Source organism: Pseudorasbora parva, chromosome 6 (assembly GCF_024679245.1).
Source record: "Pseudorasbora parva isolate DD20220531a chromosome 6, ASM2467924v1, whole genome shotgun sequence".
Taxonomy (NCBI): domain Eukaryota; kingdom Metazoa; phylum Chordata; class Actinopteri; order Cypriniformes; family Gobionidae; genus Pseudorasbora; species Pseudorasbora parva.
In genome coordinates this window covers 49,795,942-49,818,454 of record NC_090177.1, presented here as the reverse complement: position 1 = coordinate 49,818,454, position 22,513 = coordinate 49,795,942, and the positions used below count along the sequence as shown (strand labels likewise).

General features: G+C 47.7%; 30 non-coding genes across 30 annotated transcripts; 27 read left to right on the top strand and 3 right to left on the bottom strand.

Moving 5' to 3' along the window:
• Positions 1 to 6,558: 6,558 nt before the first annotated feature.
• Positions 6,559 to 6,630, top strand: trnae-uuc (transfer RNA glutamic acid (anticodon UUC)). Its single transcript has one exon. It is a non-coding gene; the product is annotated as a tRNA-Glu (tRNA).
• A 264-nt stretch (positions 6,631 to 6,894) lies between these two features.
• On the bottom strand, positions 6,895 to 6,966 carry trnae-cuc (transfer RNA glutamic acid (anticodon CUC)). The gene has a single exon. It is a non-coding gene; the product is annotated as a tRNA-Glu (tRNA).
• Positions 6,967 to 7,662: 696 nt separating this feature from the next.
• trnae-uuc (transfer RNA glutamic acid (anticodon UUC)) lies at positions 7,663 to 7,734 on the top strand. The gene has a single exon. It is a non-coding gene; the product is annotated as a tRNA-Glu (tRNA).
• A 123-nt stretch (positions 7,735 to 7,857) lies between these two features.
• On the top strand, positions 7,858 to 7,944 carry trnay-gua (transfer RNA tyrosine (anticodon GUA)). The gene is given in 2 exon segments: positions 7,858 to 7,894; positions 7,909 to 7,944. It is a non-coding gene; the product is annotated as a tRNA-Tyr (tRNA).
• A 54-nt stretch (positions 7,945 to 7,998) lies between these two features.
• trnae-cuc (transfer RNA glutamic acid (anticodon CUC)) lies at positions 7,999 to 8,070 on the bottom strand. Its single transcript has one exon. It is a non-coding gene; the product is annotated as a tRNA-Glu (tRNA).
• Positions 8,071 to 8,350: 280 nt separating this feature from the next.
• On the top strand, positions 8,351 to 8,437 carry trnay-gua (transfer RNA tyrosine (anticodon GUA)). Its single transcript is given in 2 exon segments — positions 8,351 to 8,387; positions 8,402 to 8,437. It is a non-coding gene; the product is annotated as a tRNA-Tyr (tRNA).
• A 1,808-nt stretch (positions 8,438 to 10,245) lies between these two features.
• Positions 10,246 to 10,317, top strand: trnae-uuc (transfer RNA glutamic acid (anticodon UUC)). The gene has a single exon. It is a non-coding gene; the product is annotated as a tRNA-Glu (tRNA).
• Positions 10,318 to 10,440: 123 nt separating this feature from the next.
• On the top strand, positions 10,441 to 10,527 carry trnay-gua (transfer RNA tyrosine (anticodon GUA)). Its single transcript is given in 2 exon segments — positions 10,441 to 10,477; positions 10,492 to 10,527. It is a non-coding gene; the product is annotated as a tRNA-Tyr (tRNA).
• Positions 10,528 to 10,933: 406 nt separating this feature from the next.
• Positions 10,934 to 11,020, top strand: trnay-gua (transfer RNA tyrosine (anticodon GUA)). The gene is given in 2 exon segments: positions 10,934 to 10,970; positions 10,985 to 11,020. It is a non-coding gene; the product is annotated as a tRNA-Tyr (tRNA).
• A 1,303-nt stretch (positions 11,021 to 12,323) lies between these two features.
• trnae-uuc (transfer RNA glutamic acid (anticodon UUC)) lies at positions 12,324 to 12,395 on the top strand. The gene has a single exon. It is a non-coding gene; the product is annotated as a tRNA-Glu (tRNA).
• A 123-nt stretch (positions 12,396 to 12,518) lies between these two features.
• trnay-gua (transfer RNA tyrosine (anticodon GUA)) lies at positions 12,519 to 12,605 on the top strand. The gene is given in 2 exon segments: positions 12,519 to 12,555; positions 12,570 to 12,605. It is a non-coding gene; the product is annotated as a tRNA-Tyr (tRNA).
• Positions 12,606 to 13,503: 898 nt separating this feature from the next.
• Positions 13,504 to 13,590, top strand: trnay-gua (transfer RNA tyrosine (anticodon GUA)). The gene is given in 2 exon segments: positions 13,504 to 13,540; positions 13,555 to 13,590. It is a non-coding gene; the product is annotated as a tRNA-Tyr (tRNA).
• Positions 13,591 to 14,905: 1,315 nt separating this feature from the next.
• trnae-uuc (transfer RNA glutamic acid (anticodon UUC)) lies at positions 14,906 to 14,977 on the top strand. Its single transcript has one exon. It is a non-coding gene; the product is annotated as a tRNA-Glu (tRNA).
• A 123-nt stretch (positions 14,978 to 15,100) lies between these two features.
• trnay-gua (transfer RNA tyrosine (anticodon GUA)) lies at positions 15,101 to 15,187 on the top strand. Its single transcript is given in 2 exon segments — positions 15,101 to 15,137; positions 15,152 to 15,187. It is a non-coding gene; the product is annotated as a tRNA-Tyr (tRNA).
• Positions 15,188 to 16,085: 898 nt separating this feature from the next.
• On the top strand, positions 16,086 to 16,172 carry trnay-gua (transfer RNA tyrosine (anticodon GUA)). Its single transcript is given in 2 exon segments — positions 16,086 to 16,122; positions 16,137 to 16,172. It is a non-coding gene; the product is annotated as a tRNA-Tyr (tRNA).
• A 312-nt stretch (positions 16,173 to 16,484) lies between these two features.
• trnar-acg (transfer RNA arginine (anticodon ACG)) lies at positions 16,485 to 16,557 on the top strand. The gene has a single exon. It is a non-coding gene; the product is annotated as a tRNA-Arg (tRNA).
• A 425-nt stretch (positions 16,558 to 16,982) lies between these two features.
• trnae-uuc (transfer RNA glutamic acid (anticodon UUC)) lies at positions 16,983 to 17,054 on the top strand. Its single transcript has one exon. It is a non-coding gene; the product is annotated as a tRNA-Glu (tRNA).
• Positions 17,055 to 17,177: 123 nt separating this feature from the next.
• On the top strand, positions 17,178 to 17,264 carry trnay-gua (transfer RNA tyrosine (anticodon GUA)). Its single transcript is given in 2 exon segments — positions 17,178 to 17,214; positions 17,229 to 17,264. It is a non-coding gene; the product is annotated as a tRNA-Tyr (tRNA).
• Positions 17,265 to 17,670: 406 nt separating this feature from the next.
• Positions 17,671 to 17,757, top strand: trnay-gua (transfer RNA tyrosine (anticodon GUA)). The gene is given in 2 exon segments: positions 17,671 to 17,707; positions 17,722 to 17,757. It is a non-coding gene; the product is annotated as a tRNA-Tyr (tRNA).
• An 810-nt stretch (positions 17,758 to 18,567) lies between these two features.
• Positions 18,568 to 18,639, top strand: trnae-uuc (transfer RNA glutamic acid (anticodon UUC)). Its single transcript has one exon. It is a non-coding gene; the product is annotated as a tRNA-Glu (tRNA).
• Positions 18,640 to 18,762: 123 nt separating this feature from the next.
• On the top strand, positions 18,763 to 18,849 carry trnay-gua (transfer RNA tyrosine (anticodon GUA)). The gene is given in 2 exon segments: positions 18,763 to 18,799; positions 18,814 to 18,849. It is a non-coding gene; the product is annotated as a tRNA-Tyr (tRNA).
• Positions 18,850 to 19,255: 406 nt separating this feature from the next.
• On the top strand, positions 19,256 to 19,342 carry trnay-gua (transfer RNA tyrosine (anticodon GUA)). The gene is given in 2 exon segments: positions 19,256 to 19,292; positions 19,307 to 19,342. It is a non-coding gene; the product is annotated as a tRNA-Tyr (tRNA).
• Positions 19,343 to 19,654: 312 nt separating this feature from the next.
• On the top strand, positions 19,655 to 19,727 carry trnar-acg (transfer RNA arginine (anticodon ACG)). Its single transcript has one exon. It is a non-coding gene; the product is annotated as a tRNA-Arg (tRNA).
• Positions 19,728 to 20,152: 425 nt separating this feature from the next.
• Positions 20,153 to 20,224, top strand: trnae-uuc (transfer RNA glutamic acid (anticodon UUC)). Its single transcript has one exon. It is a non-coding gene; the product is annotated as a tRNA-Glu (tRNA).
• Positions 20,225 to 20,347: 123 nt separating this feature from the next.
• On the top strand, positions 20,348 to 20,434 carry trnay-gua (transfer RNA tyrosine (anticodon GUA)). The gene is given in 2 exon segments: positions 20,348 to 20,384; positions 20,399 to 20,434. It is a non-coding gene; the product is annotated as a tRNA-Tyr (tRNA).
• Positions 20,435 to 20,488: 54 nt separating this feature from the next.
• trnae-cuc (transfer RNA glutamic acid (anticodon CUC)) lies at positions 20,489 to 20,560 on the bottom strand. The gene has a single exon. It is a non-coding gene; the product is annotated as a tRNA-Glu (tRNA).
• A 280-nt stretch (positions 20,561 to 20,840) lies between these two features.
• On the top strand, positions 20,841 to 20,927 carry trnay-gua (transfer RNA tyrosine (anticodon GUA)). The gene is given in 2 exon segments: positions 20,841 to 20,877; positions 20,892 to 20,927. It is a non-coding gene; the product is annotated as a tRNA-Tyr (tRNA).
• A 406-nt stretch (positions 20,928 to 21,333) lies between these two features.
• On the top strand, positions 21,334 to 21,420 carry trnay-gua (transfer RNA tyrosine (anticodon GUA)). Its single transcript is given in 2 exon segments — positions 21,334 to 21,370; positions 21,385 to 21,420. It is a non-coding gene; the product is annotated as a tRNA-Tyr (tRNA).
• An 810-nt stretch (positions 21,421 to 22,230) lies between these two features.
• On the top strand, positions 22,231 to 22,302 carry trnae-uuc (transfer RNA glutamic acid (anticodon UUC)). Its single transcript has one exon. It is a non-coding gene; the product is annotated as a tRNA-Glu (tRNA).
• Positions 22,303 to 22,425: 123 nt separating this feature from the next.
• trnay-gua (transfer RNA tyrosine (anticodon GUA)) lies at positions 22,426 to 22,512 on the top strand. Its single transcript is given in 2 exon segments — positions 22,426 to 22,462; positions 22,477 to 22,512. It is a non-coding gene; the product is annotated as a tRNA-Tyr (tRNA).
• The last annotated feature ends 1 nt before the right edge of the window (position 22,513 follows it).

Sequence of the window (22,513 nt, the reverse complement as noted above, 5' to 3'; positions counted from 1 at the left end):
ATCGAGGTAGTAAGTTTGATGCGTCAGCGAGGACTGGGAAACAGCAGCAGCCAGATCCAGCGCAAGTTGCAGGAGCGTCATGCTGAGGTGTGGTTGGAAAAAACAGTCCAGTATCTGACAGATTGCAAGGGGATTGCCAGTGCTGTCACGTCAAACCTGATCCTGCCTGTGACATTTGAACCTGCTCTTTCAATGCCTTCTGTCCCTAAGCACCGGTGGCTAATGCAGGTGTATGCCCAGGATGTCCTGCAAAGGCTGGACGAAATCAAGGCCACTATAACATCTCAATATGGTCGTATCTTAAAAATGGATTCTACTAAAAAAGTGGCCAGAAAACTAGCAGGACGCAGCTATGGCACCGCTACATGGGCAACCAACGTTGGAAATGAGCATGGACAGGTGATCATGTCCGTGCTCACAGCCAGTGAAGGCTTTGGTCTCGGACCAATGATTGAAGGCCTCATCAAGCGATACAGAGTGGCTGGGGTGGCTCCTCCTGAGATAATGTATGTTGACCGAGACTGCTGTGGCAACACTCTTCTGAGGAGGATGTTTGAAGAGTGGGACCAAATGACCATCCGGTTAGATATATGGCACTTCATGCGGAGATTTGCTGTGGGGTGCACCACCGACTCTCACCAGCTGTATGCAACATTTATGAGTCGCCTCAGCCACTGTATTTTCATGTGGGACCAGGACGACCTGACTGCACTTAAGAAGGCGAAGCGCGCAGAGCTGGAAGCTGACCGGAAACCATCATCCGAGGCTGATGTGCTGCGCTGTATCAGCCGTAGTGAGCTAGCCCTACATTGCAGGAGAACCACTCGTGGGACCAAGGAGACCCTGGCGCTGATTGAGAGCCATATTCAGGCCTTTGATGGAGATGCTGGTCGTGACACTCTGGGAGTACCACTAATAAATTCAGCCCGGATGAGAGAGATCTTAAAGTCCCAGCGGAAGCATGTGGCCTGCATCCAGGATCCTGTAGGTGTGCAGCTCTACATGCAGACTGGCACTGTAGTGAAGGGAGGGCACCGCCTGCCAACCTACCGCTGTGCCAGAGGTTCCACTTCGCTTGAGTCATTTCACCTACACCTTAACAGATTCATCCCAGGTAAATAATTGACTTAACTGAATTACTAAAATACTGATATGATGTAATCATATATTTTAAATAATTATGATGATTGCAAGTACAGGTATTTGTGTATTTATGCGTAACCCATTCTGTGGTCTTTTTGTTTTCAATGTACAGGTACGCTGGCAAGTGACACCTTCTTCCAGGCGTACCTTTTGGATGGACTTGCAAGGTGGAATGAGGACCGGGCTGTGGCAGCAACAACAGATGAGCAGCAGTCACATTCTTATAATCATCTTCTGCGCCATGCTGTCAATACTCTTGCAGAGGAGGTTATGGGCAAGAAAATCATCCCATATGTTGGGCCAAGAAAGTACACTGGTAGATAACTATTTTTTTTTTTTTAGTTACAATTACAGTCATGTGTACACATACAATTTTTCCACTGAGTTATAATATCCTGGTATATTATCTTATTGTCAATGTTTTAATATTTTAAAGGTGAACTTATTGGAGTGGAGTACCTTTACCAGCAAACTGGTAAAGTTCTGCAGGACTATAAGTTGGCCATTGAAGAGTCAGAGACGACTGAGGTTGGTACAGAGGTGGATGAAGATTATGCTGAACTTGAGGAGATTCACGACATCACTGTCCCCACCTTCGACACAGAACGGACACCTGCTTCTTCTTCAGAAGCATCAGTGTCTGCAGCATCATGTCCAACCCCTCCAGCAACCAGCCCCATGTCATCACTGTCTGTGGTCCCTCCATCACCAGTCCCATCGCCTGTTTTCAAGCCCATGTCATCACTGTCTGTGGTCCCTCCATCACCAGTCCCATCGTCTGTTTTCAAGCCCATGTCATCACTGTCTGTGGTCCCTCCATCACCAGTGCCATCGCCTGTTTTTAGCTCACTACACACTCATTCAAAGCCTGCACTCTCTCCTGAAGCTCATAGCTGTGAGTTTTACCAAAATATTGATAGATGTTTCAGTCACACTAACTCTAATTTAAATTTGTCATATTGAAAGACACAAATACACATTTTAACTAAATATTTACCTTTTTCATGTAGTCCCAGTGGACCAATTATCCACAGAAACTCCTCATCTACCAACATCTGAAGAGAACACTTCACATGATGTAAGTTTCTTTTTAAATGTACATTTATATGTGTTTAAACCAAACCTGGGTAATGTTGCCTATGCTTTCATGTGAATATTTGTATTCATTACTGCTATCAAAAGTTCTTAAATAATCTTTCATTTTAGGATTCTGTTGGACCTGATAATATTGAGGGGTATGGAGCCGTGCAGGACTTGGCAGAGTTTTTGGTTAGCCTTAGAGATCACCGTCTGGCCTTGACTGGAGACGAGTGCGTCAAGATCATCACCCTATGGCAAGCAATGGGGGAGTATGACAAGAACAAGACCATTTACTCTCCACGTCATAAAACCACCTTAAAACAGGGACGATTCAGGGCTACAAAGAAGATTGTGGCACCAGGTGTGGAGAGCACAAAAAGGTATGTTAAATTTAGCAAACGAAGGGTATTTTTTTGCATAAATATAACTGAAACTGGCTGAAATATCACCACCCATGCAGGGTGGTGACCCTAACCCCTGTTTAATCAAAGTTGTAAAATCTGACGCCTTGATGCCTAGCTTATCTTCCCGCAGCCTTACTTAGTTCAAAGTTAGTTATAACTTAAATTATTAGTTGTGAGTTATGTTTAATGCTGACTTTATGTTGCTATGTTACGTTGCTATGGATGCAGTTCCAACCATACATCAATTTTATTTAGCAAGATTTCTTAATCTTTAAAATTTCTTAATCAATAAAATCACTTTGGATCAATATTTAGTGTCAAATTATTTATCTTTTACTGTCTTTTAGTAAGTAGCCATGTAATAAGCGGGATAATGTGCAGTCTGTATTGTGAAAAATGCCATAACACAGTAACCCAGTAGTGATCTAATTTATGCATATATTTCAACATTGACCACAAAGACAACAAAAAGTAAAACAGACAGAATAGAAAAGGGGAAATAAAACAATTAAACAAAACAATAAAATAATCTTGTATTAATAATATGTATTCTGCTGTCATTTACAGGTGTTTCGTTGGGGCTCATAGTCCTGCACAGTGGCCTGACTGCAACCGAGTGGTGGAGGCCATCTTCACAAGGCTCTGTGCTCTCTACCCAAACGCGGTGCGCTGTGACGGAGTGAGGGTGTCCCGCTTCACAATGGTGGCACGAGCTTACAAGCACATCCGAGAGTGCATCATCACCAATGCTAAGGTGATGACCGAGACCACCATCCAGCTCCCAGAAGTGAACGCTGCAACAGTCACACAATGGTGAGTAAGTTAGCATTGTTACCGCTAACCCTAAACTTAAATCAAAGCAGCTGAGGGCTACACAGAGGTTTCAAGTAATTTACATGGTAGGGTTAGGCCTAAACCTTCCCTACCCCTACCCCTTCCCCTACCCCTTCCTCTACCCCTAACCCTACCCCTAACCCTTCCTCGAACCCTAACCCTTCCTCTAACCCTACCCCTTCCTCTACCCCTAACCCTAACCCTTCCTCTACCCCTACCCCTTTCTCTACCCCTAACCCTTCCTCTACCCCTAACCCTTCCTCAACCCCTACCCCTTCCTCTAACCCTAACCCTAACCCTTCCCTACCCCTACCCCTTCCTCGAACCCTAACCCTTCCTCTAACCCTAACCCTAACCCTTCCTCTACCCCTACCCCTTTCTCTACCCCTAACCCTTCCTCTACCCCTAACCCTTCCTCTACCCCTAACCCTTCCTCAACCCCTACCCCTTCCTCTAACCCTAACCCTTCCCTACCCCTACCCCTTCCTCGAACCCTAACCCTTCCTCTAACCCTACCCCTTCCTCTACCCCTAACCCTTTCTCTACCCCTAACCCTTCCTCTACCCCTAACCCTTCCTCAACCCCTACCCCTTCCTCTAACCCTAACCCTACCCCTTCCTCTACCCCTAACCCTAACCTAACCCTAACCTAACCCTAACCCTAACCCCTACCCCTTTCTCTACCCCTAACCCTTCCTCTACCCCTAACCCTTCCTCTACCCCTACCCCTTTCTCTACCCCTAACCCTTCCTCTACCCCTAACCCTTCCTCTACCCATACCCCTACCCCTTTCTCTACCCTTACCCCTTCCTCTAACCCCCGCTCTGTCATGCTGCTGCATCATAGTTGTGAGCAAAAACTTGTTTATCACACATAATTTTGTAATAATAGCGCTTGTTTTATATTTTCCCAGGTTCAGCAGACGCTGCAAGTCACAGGAGCAGGACATTTTAAAGCAGGGAATCCAAGCCCCAGGCGCACCCATGGCAGGACCTGAGAAGCTTCCTGCAGCTATGCAGAAAGGACCAATTCTGTATTCAGCCAATCTGGCTGAGCCTCACCTGTTTGTCCTGCCACCAAACACTGCTGGGGAGGCAAAACTCAAGGGGAGGTCCCAACCTCAGACCATCTCCCAGGCTCCACCATCGCATCAAATGACACATCCTGTCATTGCACCAGCACCACCTGTCTCTCTCCCTTTCGTTCTACCATCTGTGCAGCTTCCTCCAGTGCCTGGTACCTCACAGATGATGTTCTTCAACATCCCATTTCTTTCAGCTATGCCACCATCACCTCAAACACAGACACCCAGTCAAGATGTTCCTTACTCCACTCAGCAATACCGAAAGAGAAAACAGGAGAGGGAAAACACTGGAACTGTCACAAGAAAATATGTGAGGAAGACAGATGTTATTATGTGCAAAAAGTGTAAAAAAGAGAGAAAGCCACCATCACATCTTCAGTACTTCGGCAACTGGTACTGCAAAGAGTCTGAGACTCAGTCATATAGTGAATGGAGGGCTGTGCTAGAGGAACGAGGTTATAGGAAAAAAAAACTGGAAATGACAACCCTCCAGGTTCTTAATTTCTTATTGTATTTATTTATTTAGTTATTTTTATTTGGTTAATGTTTGCATTATAGAGTAATTTACACATCTCCAACATCTGGGTGGTTTTTCATGTTTTTTTCAACATTCTTCAACAATATTTTCCCAACAGAGACCTAGAGCAGAGTAAACAAGCAGTTTACTCTGCTCTAGGTCTCTGTTGGGAAAATATTTTTTGTATAAATTTAACATATACTAAGTTTACTTTGTTATTTATGTGTGAGTTTTTTTAAATCAAAGCTTTCACTTGGTTGGGAAATTGTCAGCTCAGGGAATGATGGGTCTCCAGTTTGCACAATAGATGGCTATTGTCTATTTTACATTTTATTTGATTACATTTCTTTGCAGTTTTTATACTAAGAGAGGTTATTAATAATTATGTATATATGTAAATTAATATTAACAGATGATAATTATTTTTAGTGTATTTGTATAATCCTTGATTTATTTATGTACCTGATTATTATTAATACTATTATATAACCTTTCGTTATTATTATTATTATTATCACCACTACTAATTGTTGTTGTAATTATAATAAAATATATAAAAAGGGTCTGGACGTTTCTGTATTTCTTTATTCTTCTTCCTCTTATTATTATTGTTTACCACACCTTTTAATTTCTACACAGAATTATATGAATTTAAAATGTGTATACATTAATTTTTTTAATTTGAATGTGTAATGAATTTGTTATACATACATTTTGTTCGATGTTTTAGTAACTGAATAAACCTTCGTTCATTTAAATGTGTAGAAAAATAACATTAATCACCAATATTTGTCTTATTCTTTGCCTTCATTATCACAAAACGTTACCTCTGGATTATAAATGACGTCTACGTTCCATTTCTACGTTATTTTAGTTAATTTTATATATATTTATTACTCTGGTTTACATGATCAAAAGTTGGGGTCGAGCGGGATTCGATCCGACGATCTCCGGGTACATTTCACGGAGTTGTGGATGGCTTTGATAGACGTATACGCGCCGTCCTTGGCGCAATGGATAACGCGTCTGACTACGGATCAGAAGATTCTAGGTTCGACTCCTGGCTGGCTCGAACGATTGTTTTTGCTTTGCTTTCAGCCTTTAATTATTAAATTGATTTATGTTTCTTATAAATTGACAATCCAACCATAGGCTGTTTTGTCTGCGAGATAGCGCTTACCATTCATTACCGTGCGTGTTTTCAAATGCATCGCATAAGTACTGTCACAGGGACCTTGCTTTAATGAGCAGTTTTAAGTATCTATTATGTGATCACAAGAATGGGATAAAGTTTCACCCCCTGGGCGAAACAAATGACAGCTTCTTCCATTGAGTCTGTTAAAACTGAATTTGGTAAACAATGCCTTCGGATCATACCCATATTTTTAAAGGGGACGATCACACACTGAAAGCCAAAGGGCTCAACAGAACCCTGCCCTTGTACGTACCACATGGATGAAAAACACCCCCACAAGCCTGCTTGATAGGTGCAGGAATTCCCATATGGTCTAGCGGTCAGGATTCCTGGTTTTCACCCAGGCGGCCCGGGTTCGACTCCCGGTATGGGAAGTTGTGATTGTTTTGGCTTCCCTTACTGAACAGCCAGCGCTTCGGTCTGCGGCAAAAGCACTTTTAGCCGGCAGTGGAGCTGCAGCAACCTGATAGGTTGAGGTTCTGTTGCTCACCTGCGTGCCTTTGATAGCTCAGCTGGTAGAGCGGAGGACTGTAGGTGGAAGGTTGGAAATCCTTAGGTCGCTGGTTCGACTCCGGCTCGAAGGAGGTCATTTTTCACATGCAAACACTTTCTTGGCTGTGTTGGAGGGAAAAAGACTGTTCCCTGACCGGGAATCGAACCCGGGCCGCGGCGGTGAGAGCGCCGAATCCTAACCACTAGACCACCAGGGAAGGACTTTTCGATGAGCCTTCTAAATCCTGACTGTGGGCCTCTACCGTGTTTTGCTGCAACTTCTCAAGCTAGACCAGTAAGGCTAGCCTTTTTGTCCTGGAGAGAGTCTCTGACTCTGGATCACAGTTCTTCCACTGAGAAACAGTCCAGTCAATTACCAACAAGACGTGTAAACACCTGCAAGGCGCCAGACCGGTGGGCCAGTGGCCTAATGGAAAACGTGTCTGACTACGGATCAGAAGATTCTAGGTTCGACTCCTGGCTGGCTCGAACGATTGTTTTTGCTTTGCTTTCAGCCTTTAATTATTAAATTGATTTATGTTTCTTATAAATTGACAGTCCAACCATAGGCTGTTTTGTATGCGAGATAGCGCTTACCATTCATTACCGTGCGTGTTTTCAAATGCATCGCATAAGTACTGTCACAGGGACCTTGCTTTAATGAGCAGTTTTAAGTATCTATTATGTGATCACAAGAATGGGATAAAGTTTCACCCCCTGGGCGAAACAAATGACAGCTTCTTCCATTGAGTCTGTTAAAACTGAATTCGGTAAACAATGCCTTCGGATCATACCCATATTTTTAAAGGGGACGATCACACACTGAAAGCCAAAGGGCTCAACAGAACCCTGCCCTTGTACGTACCACATGGATGAAAAACACCCCCACAAGCCTGCTTGATAGGTGCAGGAATTCCCATATGGTCTAGCGGTCAGGATTCCTGGTTTTCACCCAGGCGGCCCGGGTTCGACTCCCGGTATGGGAAGTTGTGATTGTTTTGGCTTCCCTTACTGAACAGCCAGCGCTTCGGTCTGCGGCAAAAGCACTTTTAGCCGGCAGTGGAGCTGCAGCAACCTGATAGGTTGAGGTTCTGTTGCTCACCTGCGTGCCTTCGATAGCTCAGCTGGTAGAGCGGAGGACTGTAGGTGGAAGGTTGGAAATCCTTAGGTCGCTGGTTCGACTCCGGCTCGAAGGAGGTCATTTTTCACGTGCAAACACTTTCTTGGCTGAGTTGGAGGGAAAAAGACTGTTCCCTGACCGGGAATCGAACCCGGGCCGCGGCGGTGAGAGCGCCGAATCCTAACCACTAGACCACCAGGGAAGGACTTTTCGATGAGCCTTCTAAATCCTGACTGTGGGCCTCTACCGTGTTTTGCTGCAACTTCTCAAGCTAGACCACTAAGGCTAGCCTTTTTGTCCTGGAGAGAGTCTCTGACTCTGGATCACAGTTCTTCCACTGAGAAACAGTCCAGTCAATTACCAACAAGACGTGTAAACACCTGCAAGGCGCCAGACCGGTGGGCCAGTGGCCTAATGGAAAACGTGTCTGACTATGGATCAGAAATTTCTGATAGGTTGAGCTTTCGTTTGTAATCTCTGTGCCTTCGATAGCTCAGCTGGTAGAGCGGAGGACTGTAGGTGAAAGGTTGGCAATCCTTAGGTCGCTGGTTCGACTCCGGCTCGAAGGAGGTCCCTTTTCACATGCAAACCCTTTCTTGGCTAAGTTGCAAGGCAAAAGCATGTTCCCTGACCGGGAATCAAATCCGGGCCGCGGCGGTGAGAGCGCCGAATCCTAACCACTAGACCACCAGGGAAGGACTTTTCGATGAGCCTTCTAAATCCTGACTGTGGGCCTCTACCGTGTTTTGCTGCAACTTCTCAAGCTAGACCACTAAGGCTAGCCTTTTTGTCCTGGAGAGAGTCTCTGACTCTGGATCACAGTTCTTCCACTGAGAAACAGTCCAGTCAATTACCAACAAGACGTGTAAACACCTGCAAGGCGCCAGACCGGTGGGCCAGTGGCCTAATGGAAAACGCGTCTGACTATGGATCAGAAATTTCTGATAGGTTGAGCTTTCGTTCGTAATCTCTGTGCCTTCGATAGCTCAGCTGGTAGAGCGGAGGACTGTAGGTGAAAGGTTGGCAATCCTTAGTTCGCTGGTTCGACTCCGGCTCGAAGGAGGTCCCTTTTCACATGCAAACCCTTTCTTGGCTAAGTTGCAAGGCAATAGCATGTTCCCTGACCGGGAATCAAATCCGGGCCGCGGCGGTGAGAGCGCCGAATCCTAACCACTAGACCACCAGGGAAGGACTTTTCGATGAGCCTTCTAAATCCTGACTGTGGGCCTCTACCGTGTTTTGCTGCAACTTCTCAAGGTAGACCACTAAGGCTAGCCTTTTTGTCCTGGAGAGAGTCTCTGACTCTGGATCACAGTTCTTCCACTGAGAAACAGTCCAGTCAATTACCAACAAGACGTGTAAACACCTGCAAGGCGCCAGACCGGTGGGCCAGTGGCCTAATGGAAAACGCGTCTGACTATGGATCAGAAATTTCTAAAAGGTTGAGCTTTCGTTCGTAATCTCTGTGCCTTCGATAGCTCAGCTGGTAGAGTGGAGGACTGTAGGTGAAAGGTTGGCAATCCTTAGGTCGCTGGTTCGACTCCGGCTCGAAGGAGGTCCCTTTTCACATGCAAACCCTTTCTTGGCTAAGTTGCAAGGCAAAAGCATGTTCCCTGACCGGGAATCAAATCCGGGCCGCGGCGGTGAGAGCGCCGAATCCTAACCACTAGACCACCAGAGAAGGACTTTTCGATGAGCCTTCTAAATCCTGACTGTGGGCCTCTACCGTGTTTTGCTGCAACTTCTCAAGCTAGACCACTAAGGCTAGCCTTTTTGTCCTGGAGAGAGTCTCTGACTCTGGATCACAGTTCTTCCACTGAGAAACAGTCCAGTCAATTACCAACAAGACGTGTAAACACCTGCAAGGCGCCAGACCGGTGGGCCAGTGGCCTAATGGAAAACGTGTCTGACTACGGATCAGAAGATTCTAGGTTCGACTCCTGGCTGGCTTGAATAATTGTTTTTGCTTTGCTTTCAGCCTTTAATTATTAAATTGATTTATGTTTCTTATAAATTGACAGTCCAACCATAGGCTGTTTTGTATGCGAGATAGCGCTTACCATTCATTACCGTGCGTGTTTTCAAATGCATCGCATAAGTACTGTCACAGGGACCTTGCTTTAATGAGCAGTTTTAAGTATCTATTATGTGATCACAAGAATGGGATAAAGTTTCACCCCCTGGGCGAAACAAATGACAGCTTCTTCCATTGAGTCTGTTAAAACTGAATTCGGTAAACAATGCCTTCGGATCATACCCATATTTTTAAAGGGGACGATCACACACTGAAAGCCAAAGGGCTCAACAGAACCCTGCCCTTGTACGTACCACATGGATGAAAAACACCCCCACAAGCCTGCTTGATAGGTGCAGGAATTCCCATATGGTCTAGCGGTCAGGATTCCTGGTTTTCACCCAGGCGGCCCGGGTTCGACTCCCGGTATGGGAAGTTGTGATTGTTTTGGCTTCCCTTACTGAACAGCCAGCGCTTCGGTCTGCGGCAAAAGCACTTTTAGCCGGCAGTGGAGCTGCAGCAACCTGATAGGTTGAGGTTCTGTTGCTCACCTGCGTGCCTTCGATAGCTCAGCTGGTAGAGCGGAGGACTGTAGGTGGAAGGTTGGAAATCCTTAGGTCGCTGGTTCGACTCCGGCTCGAAGGAGGTCATTTTTCACGTGCAAACACTTTCTTGGCTGTGTTGGAGGGAAAAAGACTGTTCCTTGACCGGGAATCGAACCCGGGCCGCGGCGGTGAGAGCGCCGAATCCTAACCACTAGACCACCAGGTAAGGACTTTTCGATGAGCCTTCTAAATCCTGACTGTGGGCCTCTACCGTGTTTTGCTGCAACTTCAAAAGCTAGACCACTAAGGCTAGCCTTTTTGTCCTGGAGAGAGTCTCTGACTCTGGATCACAGTTCTTCCACTGAGAAACAGTCCAGTCAATTACCAACAAGACGTGTAAACACCTGCAAGGCGCCAGACCGGTGGGCCAGTGGCCTAATGGAAAACGCGTCTGACTATGGATCAGAAATTTCTGATAGGTTGAGCTTTCGTTTGTAATCTCTGTGCCTTCGATAGCTCAGCTGGTAGAGCGGAGGACTGTAGGTGAAAGGTTGGCAATCCTTAGGTCGCTGGTTCGACTCCGGCTCGAAGGAGGTCCCTTTTCACATGCAAACCCTTTCTTGGCTAAGTTGCAAGGCAAAAGCATGTTCCCTGACCGGGAATCAAATCCGGGCCGCGGCGGTGAGAGCGCCGAATCCTAACCACTAGACCACCAGGGAAGGACTTTTCGATGAGCCTTCTAAATCCTGACTGTGGGCCTCTACCGTGTTTTGCTGCAACTTCTCAAGCTAGACCACTAAGGCTAGCCTTTTTGTCCTGGAGAGAGTCTCTGACTCTGGATCACAGTTCTTCCACTGAGAAACAGTCCAGTCAATTACCAACAAGACGTGTAAACACCTGCAAGGCGCCAGACCGGTGGGCCAGTGGCCTAATGGAAAACGCGTCTGACTATGGATCAGAAATTTCTGATAGGTTGAGCTTTCGTTCGTAATCTCTGTGCCTTCGATAGCTCAGCTGGTAGAGCGGAGGACTGTAGGTGAAAGGTTGGCAATCCTTAGTTCGCTGGTTCGACTCCGGCTCGAAGGAGGTCCCTTTTCACATGCAAACCCTTTCTTGGCTAAGTTGCAAGGCAAAAGCATGTTCCCTGACCGGGAATCAAATCCGGGCCGCGGCGGTGAGAGCGCCGAATCCTAACCACTAGACCACCAGGGAAGGACTTTTCGATGAGCCTTCTAAATCCTGACTGTTGGCCTCTACCAGATTTTGCTGCAACTTCTAAGGCTAGCCTTTTCCTCCTGGAGAGAATCTCTTACTCTGGATCACAGTTCTTCCACTGAGAAGCTGTTCAGTCAAACACCAACAAGACGCGTATAAACACCAGCAAGTCGTTCCTACAGTGGGCCAGTGGCGCAATGGATAACGCGTCTGACTACGGATCAGAAGATTCTAGGTTTGACTCCTGGCTGGCTTGAATGATTGTTTTTGCTTTGCTTTCAGCCTTTAATTATTAAATTGATTTATGTTTCTTATAAATTGACAGTCCAACCATAGGCTGTTTTGTCTGCGAGATAGCGCTTACCATTCATTACCGTGCGTGTTTTCAAATGCATCGCATAAGTACTGTCACAGGGACCTTGCTTTAATGAGCAGTTTTAAGTATCTATTATGTGATCACAAGAATGGGATAAAGTTTCACCCCCTGGGCGAAACAAATGACAGCTTCTTCCATTGAGTCTGTTAAAACTGAATTCGGTAAACAATGCCTTCGGATCATACCCATATTTTTAAAGGGGACGATCACACACTGAAAGCCAAAGGGCTCAACAGAACCCTGCCCTTGTACGTACCACATGGATGAAAAACACCCCCACAAGCCTGCTTGATAGGTGCAGGAATTCCCATATGGTCTAGCGGTCAGGATTCCTGGTTTTCACCCAGGCGGCCCGGGTTCGACTCCCGGTATGGGAAGTTGTGATTGTTTTGGCTTCCCTTACTGAACAGCCAGCGCTTCGGTCTGCGGCAAAAGCACTTTTAGCCGGCAGTGGAGCTGCAGCAACCTGATAGGTTGAGGTTCTGTTGCTCACCTGCGTGCCTTCGATAGCTCAGCTGGTAGAGCGGAGGACTGTAGGTGGAAGGTTGGAAATCCTTAGGTCGCTGGTTCGACTCCGGCTCGAAGGAGGTCATTTTTCACATGCAAACACTTTCTTGGCTTTGTTGGAGGGAAAAAGACTGTTCCCTGACCGGGAATCGAACCCGGGCCGCGGCGGTTAGAGCGCCGAATCCTAACCACTAGACCACCAGGGAAGGACTTTTCGATGAGCCTTCTAAATCCTGACTGTGGGCCTCACCGTGTTTTGCTGCAACTTCTCAAGCTAGACCACTAAGGCTAGCCTTTTTGTCCTGGAGAGAGTCTCTGACTCTGGATCACAGTTCTTCCACTGAGAAACAGTCCAGTCAATTACCAACAAGACGTGTAAACACCTGCAAGGCGCCAGACCGGTGGGCCAGTGGCCTAATGGAAAACGCGTCTGACTATGGATCAGAAATTTCTGATAGGTTGAGCTTTCGTTCGTCATCTCTGTGCCTTCGATAGCTCAGCTGGTAGAGCGGAGTATTGTAGGTGAAAGGTTGGCAATCCTTAGGTCGCTGGTTCGACTCCGGCTCGAAGGAGGTCCCTTTTCACATGCAAACCCTTTCTTGGCTAAGTTGCAAGGCAAAAGCATGTTCCCTGACCGGGAATCAAATCCGGGCCGCGGCGGTGAGAGCGCCGAATCCTAACCACTAGACCACCAGGGAAGGACTTTTCGATGAGCCTTCTAAATCCTGACTGTGGGCCTGTACCGTGTTTTGCTGCAACTTCTCAAGCTAGACCACTAAGGCTAGCCTTTTTGTCCTGGAGAGAGTCTCTGACTCTGGATCACAGTTCTTCCACTGAGAAACAGTCCAGTCAATTACCAACAAGACGTGTAAACACCTGCAAGGCGCCAGACCGGTGGGCCAGTGGCCTAATGGAAAACGCGTCTGACTATGGATCAGAAATTTCTGATAGGTTGAGCTTTCGTTCGTAATCTCTGTGCCTTCGATAGCTCAGCTGGTAGAGCGGAGGACTGTAGGTGAAAGGTTGGCAATCCTTAGGTCGCTGGTTCGACTCCGGCTCGAAGGAGGTCCCTTTTCACATGCAAACCCTTTCTTGGCTAAGTTGCAAGGCAAAAGCATGTTCCCTGACCGGGAATCAAATCCGGGCCGCGGCGGTGAGAGCGCCGAATCCTAACCACTAGACCACCAGGGAAGGACTTTTCGATGAGCCTTCTAAATCCTGACTGTGGGCCTCTACCGTGTTTTGCTGCAACTTCTCAAGGTAGACCACTAAGGCTAGCCTTTTTGTCCTGGAGAGAGTCTCTGACTCTGGATCACAGTTCTTCCACTGAGAAACAGTCCAGTCAATTACCAACAAGACGTGTAAACACCTGCAAGGCGCCAGACCGGTGGGCCAGTGGCCTAATGGAAAACGCGTCTGACTATGGATCAGAAATTTCTAAAAGGTTGAGCTTTCGTTCGTAATCTCTGTGCCTTCGATAGCTCAGCTGGTAGAGTGGAGGACTGTAGGTGAAAGGTTGGCAATCCTTAGGTCGCTGGTTCGACTCCGGCTCGAAGGAGGTCCCTTTTCACATGCAAACCCTTTCTTGGCTAAGTTGCAAGGCAAAAGCATGTTCCCTGACCGGGAATCAAATCCGGGCCGCGGCGGTGAGAGCGCCGAATCCTAACCACTAGACCACCAGAGAAGGACTTTTCGATGAGCCTTCTAAATCCTGACTGTGGGCCTCTACCGTGTTTTGCTGCAACTTCTCAAGCTAGACCACTAAGGCTAGCCTTTTTGTCCTGGAGAGAGTCTCTGACTCTGGATCACAGTTCTTCCACTGAGAAACAGTCCAGTCAATTACCAACAAGACGTGTAAACACCTGCAAGGCGCCAGACCGGTGGGCCAGTGGCCTAATGGAAAACGTGTCTGACTACGGATCAGAAGATTCTAGGTTCGACTCCTGGCTGGCTTGAATAATTGTTTTTGCTTTGCTTTCAGCCTTTAATTATTAAATTGATTTATGTTTCTTATAAATTGACAGTCCAACCATAGGCTGTTTTGTATGCGAGATAGCGCTTACCATTCATTACCGTGCGTGTTTTCAAATGCATCGCATAAGTACTGTCACAGGGACCTTGCTTTAATGAGCAGTTTTAAGTATCTATTATGTGATCACAAGAATGGGATAAAGTTTCACCCCCTGGGCGAAACAAATGACAGCTTCTTCCATTGAGTCTGTTAAAACTGAATTCGGTAAACAATGCCTTCGGATCATACCCATATTTTTAAAGGGGACGATCACACACTGAAAGCCAAAGGGCTCAACAGAACCCTGCCCTTGTACGTACCACATGGATGAAAAACACCCCCACAAGCCTGCTTGATAGGTGCAGGAATTCCCATATGGTCTAGCGGTCAGGATTCCTGGTTTTCACCCAGGCGGCCCGGGTTCGACTCCCGGTATGGGAAGTTGTGATTGTTTTGGCTTCCCTTACTGAACAGCCAGCGCTTCGGTCTGCGGCAAAAGCACTTTTAGCCGGCAGTGGAGCTGCAGCAACCTGATAGGTTGAGGTTCTGTTGCTCACCTGCGTGCCTTCGATAGCTCAGCTGGTAGAGCGGAGGACTGTAGGTGGAAGGTTGGAAATCCTTAGGTCGCTGGTTCGACTCCGGCTCGAAGGAGGTCATTTTTCACATGCAAACACTTTCTTGGCTTTGTTGGAGGGAAAAAGACTGTTCCCTGACCGGGAATCGAACCCGGGCCGCGGCGGTTAGAGCGCCGAATCCTAACCACTAGACCACCAGGGAAGGACTTTTCGATGAGCCTTCTAAATCCTGACTGTGGGCCTCACCGTGTTTTGCTGCAACTTCTCAAGCTAGACCACTAAGGCTAGCCTTTTTGTCCTGGAGAGAGTCTCTGACTCTGGATCACAGTTCTTCCACTGAGAAACAGTCCAGTCAATTACCAACAAGACGTGTAAACACCTGCAAGGCGCCAGACCGGTGGGCCAGTGGCCTAATGGAAAACGCGTCTGACTATGGATCAGAAATTTCTGATAGGTTGAGCTTTCGTTCGTCATCTCTGTGCCTTCGATAGCTCAGCTGGTAGAGCGGAGTATTGTAGGTGAAAGGTTGGCAATCCTTAGGTCGCTGGTTCGACTCCGGCTCGAAGGAGGTCCCTTTTCACATGCAAACCCTTTCTTGGCTAAGTTGCAAGGCAAAAGCATGTTCCCTGACCGGGAATCAAATCCGGGCCGCGGCGGTGAGAGCGCCGAATCCTAACCACTAGACCACCAGGGAAGGACTTTTCGATGAGCCTTCTAAATCCTGACTGTGGGCCTGTACCGTGTTTTGCTGCAACTTCTCAAGCTAGACCACTAAGGCTAGCCTTTTTGTCCTGGAGAGAGTCTCTGACTCTGGATCACAGTTCTTCCACTGAGAAACAGTCCAGTCAATTACCAACAAGACGTGTAAACACCTGCAAGGCGCCAGACCGGTGGGCCAGTGGCCTAATGGAAAACGCGTCTGACTATGGATCAGAAATTTCTGATAGGTTGAGCTTTCGTTCGTAATCTCTGTGCCTTCGATAGCTCAGCTGGTAGAGCGGAGGACTGTAGGTGAAAGGTTGGCAATCCTTAGGTCGCTGGTTCGACTCCGGCTCGAAGGAGGTCCCTTTTCACATGCAAACCCTTTCTTGGCTAAGTTGCAAGGCAAAAGCATGTTCCCTGACCGGGAATCAAATCCGGGCCGCGGCGGTGAGAGCGCCGAATCCTAACCACTAGACCACCAGGGAAGGACTTTCTTATTCGCCTCCTAAATCCTGGCTGTTGGCCTCTACCAGATTTTGCTGCAACTTCTAAGGCTAGCCTTTTCCTCCTGGAGAGAATCTCTTACTCTGGATCACAGTTCTTCCACTGAGAAGCTGTTCAGTCAAACACCAACAAGACGCGTATAAACACCAGCAAGTCGTTCCTACAGTGGGCCAGTGGCGCAATGGATAACGCGTCTGACTACGGATCAGAAGATTCTAGGTTCGACTCCTGGCTGGCTCGAACGATTGTTTTTGCTTTGCTTTCAGCCTTTAATTATTAAATTGATTTATGTTTCTTATAAATTGACAGTCCAACCATAGGCTGTTTTGTCTGCGAGATAGCGCTTACCATTCATTACCGTGCGTGTTTTCAAATGCATCGCATAAGTACTGTCACAGGGACCTTGCTTTAATGAGCAGTTTTAAGTATCTATTATGTGATCACAAGAATGGGATAAAGTTTCACCCCCTGGGCGAAACAAATGACAGCTTCTTCCATTGAGTCTGTTAAAACTGAATTCGGTAAACAATGCCTTCGGATCATACCCATATTTTTAAAGGGGACGATCACACACTGAAAGCCAAAGGGCTCAACAGAATCCTGCCCTTGTACGTACCACATGGATGAAAAACACCCCCACAAGCCTGCTTGATAGGTGCAGGAATTCCCATATAGTCTAGCGGTCAGGATTCCTGGTTTTCACCCAGGCGGCCCGGGTTCGACTCCCGGTATGGGAAGTTGTGATTGTTTTGGCTTCCCTTACTGAACAGCCAGCGCTTCGGCCTGTGGCAAAAGCACTTTTAGCCGGCAGTGGAGCTGCAGCAACCTGATAGGTTGAGGTTCTGTTGCTCACCTGCGTGCCTTCGATAGCTCAGCTGGTAGAGCGGAGGACTGTAGGTGGAAGGTTGGAAATCCTTAGGTCGCTGGTTCGACTCCGGCTCGAAGGAGGTCATTTTTCACATGCAAACACTTTCTTGGCTGTGTTGGAGGGAAAAAGACTGTTCCCTGACCGGGAATAGAACCCGGGCCGCGGCGGTGAGAGCGCCGAATCCTAACCACTAGACCACCAGGGAAGGACTTTTCGATGAGCCTTCTAAATCCTGACTGTGGGCCTCTACCGTGTTTTGCTGCAACTTCTCAAGCTAGACCACTAAGGCTAGCCTTTTTGTCCTGGAGAGAGTCTCTGACTCTGGATCACAGTTCTTCCACTGAGAAACAGTCCAGTCAATTACCAACAAGACGTGTAAACACCTGCAAGGCGCCAGACCGGTGGGCCAGTGGCCTAATGGAAAACGCGTCTGACTATGGATCAGAAATTTCTGATAGGTTGAGCTTTCGTTCGTAATCTCTGTGCCTTCGATAGCTCAGCTGGTAGAGCGGAGGACTGTAGGTGAAAGGTTGGCAATCCTTAGGTCGCTGGTTCGACTCCGGCTCGAAGGAGGTCCCTTTTCACATGCAAACCCTTTCTTGGCTAAGTTGCAAGGCAAAAGCATGTTCCCTGACCGGGAATCAAATCCGGGCCGCGGCGGTGAGAGCGCCGAATCCTAACCACTAGACCACCAGGGAAGGACTTTCTTATTCGCCTCCTTAATCCTGGCTGTTCGCCTCTACCAGATTTTGCTGCAACTTCTAAGGCTAGCCTTTTCCTCCTGGAGAGAATCTCTTACTCTGGATCACAGTTCTTCCACTGAGAAGCTGTTCAGTCAAACACCAACAAGACGTGTATAAACACCAGCAAGTCGTTCCTACAGTGGTCCAGTGGCGCAATGGATAACGCGTCTGACTACGGATCAGAAGATTCTAGGTTTGACTCCTGGCTGGCTCGAAAGATTGTTTTTGCTTTGCTTTCAGCCTTTAATTATTAAATTGATTTATGTTTCTTATAAATTGACAGTCCAACCATAGGCTGTTTTGTCTGCGAGATAGCGCTTACCATTCATTACCGTGCGTGTTTTCAAATGCATCGCATAAGTACTGTCACAGGGACCTTGCTTTAATGAGCAGTTTTAAGTATCTATTATGTGATCACAAGAATGGGATAAAGTTTCACCCCCTGGGCGAAACAAATGACAGCTTCTTCCATTGAGTCTGTTAAAACTGAATTCGGTAAACAATGCCTTCGGATCATACCCATATTTTTAAAGGGGACGATCACACACTGAAAGCCAAAGGGCTCAACAGAACCCTGCCCTTGTACGTACCACATGGATGAAAAACACCCCCACAAGCCTGCTTGGTAGGTGCAGGAATTCCCATATGGTCTAGCGGTCAGGATTCCTGGTTTTCACTCAGGCGGCCCGGGTTCGACTCCCGGTATGGGAAGTTGTGATTGTTTTGGCTTCCCTTACTGAACAGCCAGCGCTTCGGTCTGTGGCAAAAGCACTTTTAGCCGGCAGTGGAGCTGCAGCAACCTGATAGGTTGAGGTTCTGTTGCTCACCTGCGTGCCTTCGATAGCTCAGCTGGTAGAGCGGAGGACTGTAGGTGAAAGGTTGGCAATCCTTAGGTCGCTGGTTCGACTCCGGCTCGAAGGAGGTCCCTTTTCACATGCAAACCCTTTCTTGGCTAAGTTGCAAGGCAAAAGCATGTTCCCTGACCGGGAATCAAATCCGGGCCGCGGCGGTGAGAGCGCCGAATCCTAACCACTAGACCACCAGGGAAGGACTTTTTGATGAGCCTTCTAAATCCTGACTGTGGGCCTCTACCGTGTTTTGCTGCAACTTCTCAAGCTAGACCACTAAGGCTAGCCTTTTTATCCTGGAGAGAGTCTCTGACTCTGGATCACAGTTCTTCCACTGAGAAACAGTCCAGTCAATTACCAACAAGACGTGTAAACACCTGCAAGGCGCCAGACCGGTGGGCCAGTGGCCTAATGGAAAACGCGTCTGACTATGGATCAGAAATTTCTGATAGGTTGAGCTTTCGTTCGTAATCTCTGTGCCTTCGATAGCTCAGCTGGTAGAGCGGAGGACTGTAGGTGAAAGGTTGGCAATCCTTAGGTCGCTGGTTCGACTCCGGCTCGAAGGAGGTCCCTTTTCACATGCAAACCCTTTCTTGGCTAAGTTGCAAGGCAAAAGCATGTTCCCTGACCAGGAATCAAATCCGGGCCGCGGCGGTGAGAGCGCCGAATCCTAACCACTAGACCACCAGGGAAGGACTTTCTTATTCGCCTCCTAAATCCTGGCTGTTGGCCTCTACCAGATTTTGCTGCAACTTCTAAGGCTAGCCTTTTCCTCCTGGAGAGAATCTCTTACTCTGGATCACAGTTCTTCCACTGAGAAGCTGTTCAGTCAAACACCAACAAGACGCGTATAAACACCAGCAAGTCGTTCCTACAGTGGGCCAGTGGCGCAATGGATAACGCGTCTGACTACGGATCAGAAGATTCTAGGTTCGACTCCTGGCTGGCTCGAACGATTGTTTTTGCTTTGCTTTCAGCCTTTAATTATTAAATTGATTTATGTCTCTTATAAATTGACAGTCCAACCATAGGCTGTTTTGTCTGCGAGATAGCACTTACCATTCATTACCGTGCGTGTTTTCAAATGCATCGCATAAGTACTGTCACAGGGACCTTGCTTTAATGAGCAGTTTTAAGTATCTATTATGTGATCACAAGAATGGGATAAAGTTTCACCCCCTGGGCGAAACAAATGACAGCTTCTTCCATTGAGTCTGTTAAAACTGAATTTGGTAAACAATGCCTTCGGATCATACCCATATTTTTAAAGGGGACGATCACACACTGAAAGCCAAAGGGCTCAACAGAACCCTGCCCTTGTACGTACCACATGGATGAAAAACACCCCCACAAGCCTGCTTGATAGGTGCAGGAATTCCCATATGGTCTAGCGGTCAGGATTCCTGGTTTTCACCCAGGCGGCCCGGGTTCGACTCCCGGTATGGGAAGTTGTGATTGTTTTGGCTTCCCTTACTGAACAGCCAGCGCTTCGGTCTGCGGCAAAAGCACTTTTAGCCGGCAGTGGAGCTGCAGCAACCTGATAGGTTGAGGTTCTGTTGCTCACCTGCGTGCCTTCGATAGCTCAGCTGGTAGAGCGGAGGACTGTAGGTGGAAGGTTGGAAATCCTTAGGTCGCTGGTTCGACTCCGGCTCGAAGGAGGTCATTTTTCACATGCAAACACTTTCTTGGCTGTGTTGGAGGGAAAAAGACTGTTCCCTGACCGGGAATCGAACCCGGGCCGCGGCGGTGAGAGCGCCGAATCCTAACCACTAGACCACCAGGGAAGGACTTTTCGATGAGCCTTCTAAATCCTGACTGTGGGCCTCTACCGTGTTTTGCTGCAACTTCTCAAGCTAGACCACTAAGGCTAGCCTTTTTGTCCTGGAGAGAGTCTCTGACTCTGGATCACAGTTCTTCCACTGAGAAACAGTCCAGTCAATTACCAACAAGACGTGTAAACACCTCCAAGGCGCCAGACCGGTGGGCCAGTGGCCTAATGGAAAACGCGTCTGACTATGGATCAGAAATTTCTGATAGGTTGAGCTTTCGTTCGTAATCTCTGTGCCTTCGATAGCTCAGCTGGTAGAGCGGAGGACTGTAGGTGAAAGGTTGGCAATCCTTAGGTCGCTGGTTCGACTCCGGCTCGAAGGAGGTCCCTTTTCACATGCAAACCCTTTCTTGGCTAAGTTGCAAGGCAAAAGCATGTTCCCTGACCGGGAATCAAATCCGGGCCGCGGCGGTGAGAGCGCCAAATCCTAACCACTAGACCACCAGGGAAGGACTTTTCGATGAGCCTTCTAAATCCTGACTGTGGGCCTCTACCGTGTTTTGCTGCAACTTCTCAAGCTAGACCACTAAGGCTAGCCTTTTTGTCCTGGAGAGAGTCTCTGACTCTGGATCACAGTTCTTCCACTGAGAAACAGTCCAGTCAATTACCAACAAGACGTGTAAACACCTGCAAGGCGCCAGACCGGTGGGCCAGTGGCCTAATGGAAAACGCGTCTGACTATGGATCAGAAATTTCTGATAGGTTGAGCTTTCGTTCGTAATCTCTGTGCCTTCGATAGCTCAGCTGGTAGAGCGGAGGACTGTAAGTGAAAGGTTGGCAATCCTTAGGTCGCTGGTTCGACTCCGGCTCGAAGGAGGTCCCTTTTCACATGCAAACCCTTTCTTGGCTAAGTTGCAAGGCAAAAGCATGTTCCCTGACCGGGAATCAAATCCGGGCCGCGGCGGTGAGAGCGCCGAATCCTAACCACTAGACCACCAGGGAAGGACTTTCTTATTCGCCTCCTTAATCCTGGCTGTTCGCCTCTACCAGATTTTGCTGCAACTTCTAAGGCTAGCCTTTTCCTCCTGGAGAGAATCTCTTACTCTGGATCACAGTTCTTCCACTGAGAAGCTGTTCAGTCAAACACCAACAAGACGTGTATAAACACCAGCAAGTCGTTCCTACAGTGGTCCAGTGGCGCAATGGATAACGCGTCTGACTACGGATCAGAAGATTCTAGGTTTGACTCCTGGCTGGCTCGAAAGATTGTTTTTGCTTTGCTTTCAGCCTTTAATTATTAAATTGATTTATGTTTCTTATAAATTGACAGTCCAACCATAGGCTGTTTTGTCTGCGAGATAGCGCTTACCATTCATTACCGTGCGTGTTTTCAAATGCATCGCATAAGTACTGTCACAGGGACCTTGCTTTAATGAGCAGTTTTAAGTATCTATTATGTGATCACAAGAATGGGATAAAGTTTCACCCCCTGGGCGAAACAAATGACAGCTTCTTCCATTGAGTCTGTTAAAACTGAATTCGGTAAACAATGCCTTCGGATCATACCCATATTTTTAAAGGGGACGATCACACACTGAAAGCCAAAGGGCTCAACAGAACCCTGCCCTTGTACGTACCACATGGATGAAAAACACCCCCACAAGCCTGCTTGGTAGGTGCAGGAATTCCCATATGGTCTAGCGGTCAGGATTCCTGGTTTTCACCCAGGCGGCCCGGGTTCGACTCCCGGTATGGGAAGTTGTGATTGTTTTGGCTTCCCTTACTGAACAGCCAGCGCTTCGGTCTGTGGCAAAAGCACTTTTAGCCGGCAGTGGAGCTGCAGCAACCTGATAGGTTGAGGTTCTGTTGCTCACCTGCGTGCCTTCGATAGCTCAGCTGGTAGAGCGGAGGACTGTAGGTGAAAGGTTGGCAATCCTTAGGTCGCTGGTTCGACTCCGGCTCGAAGGAG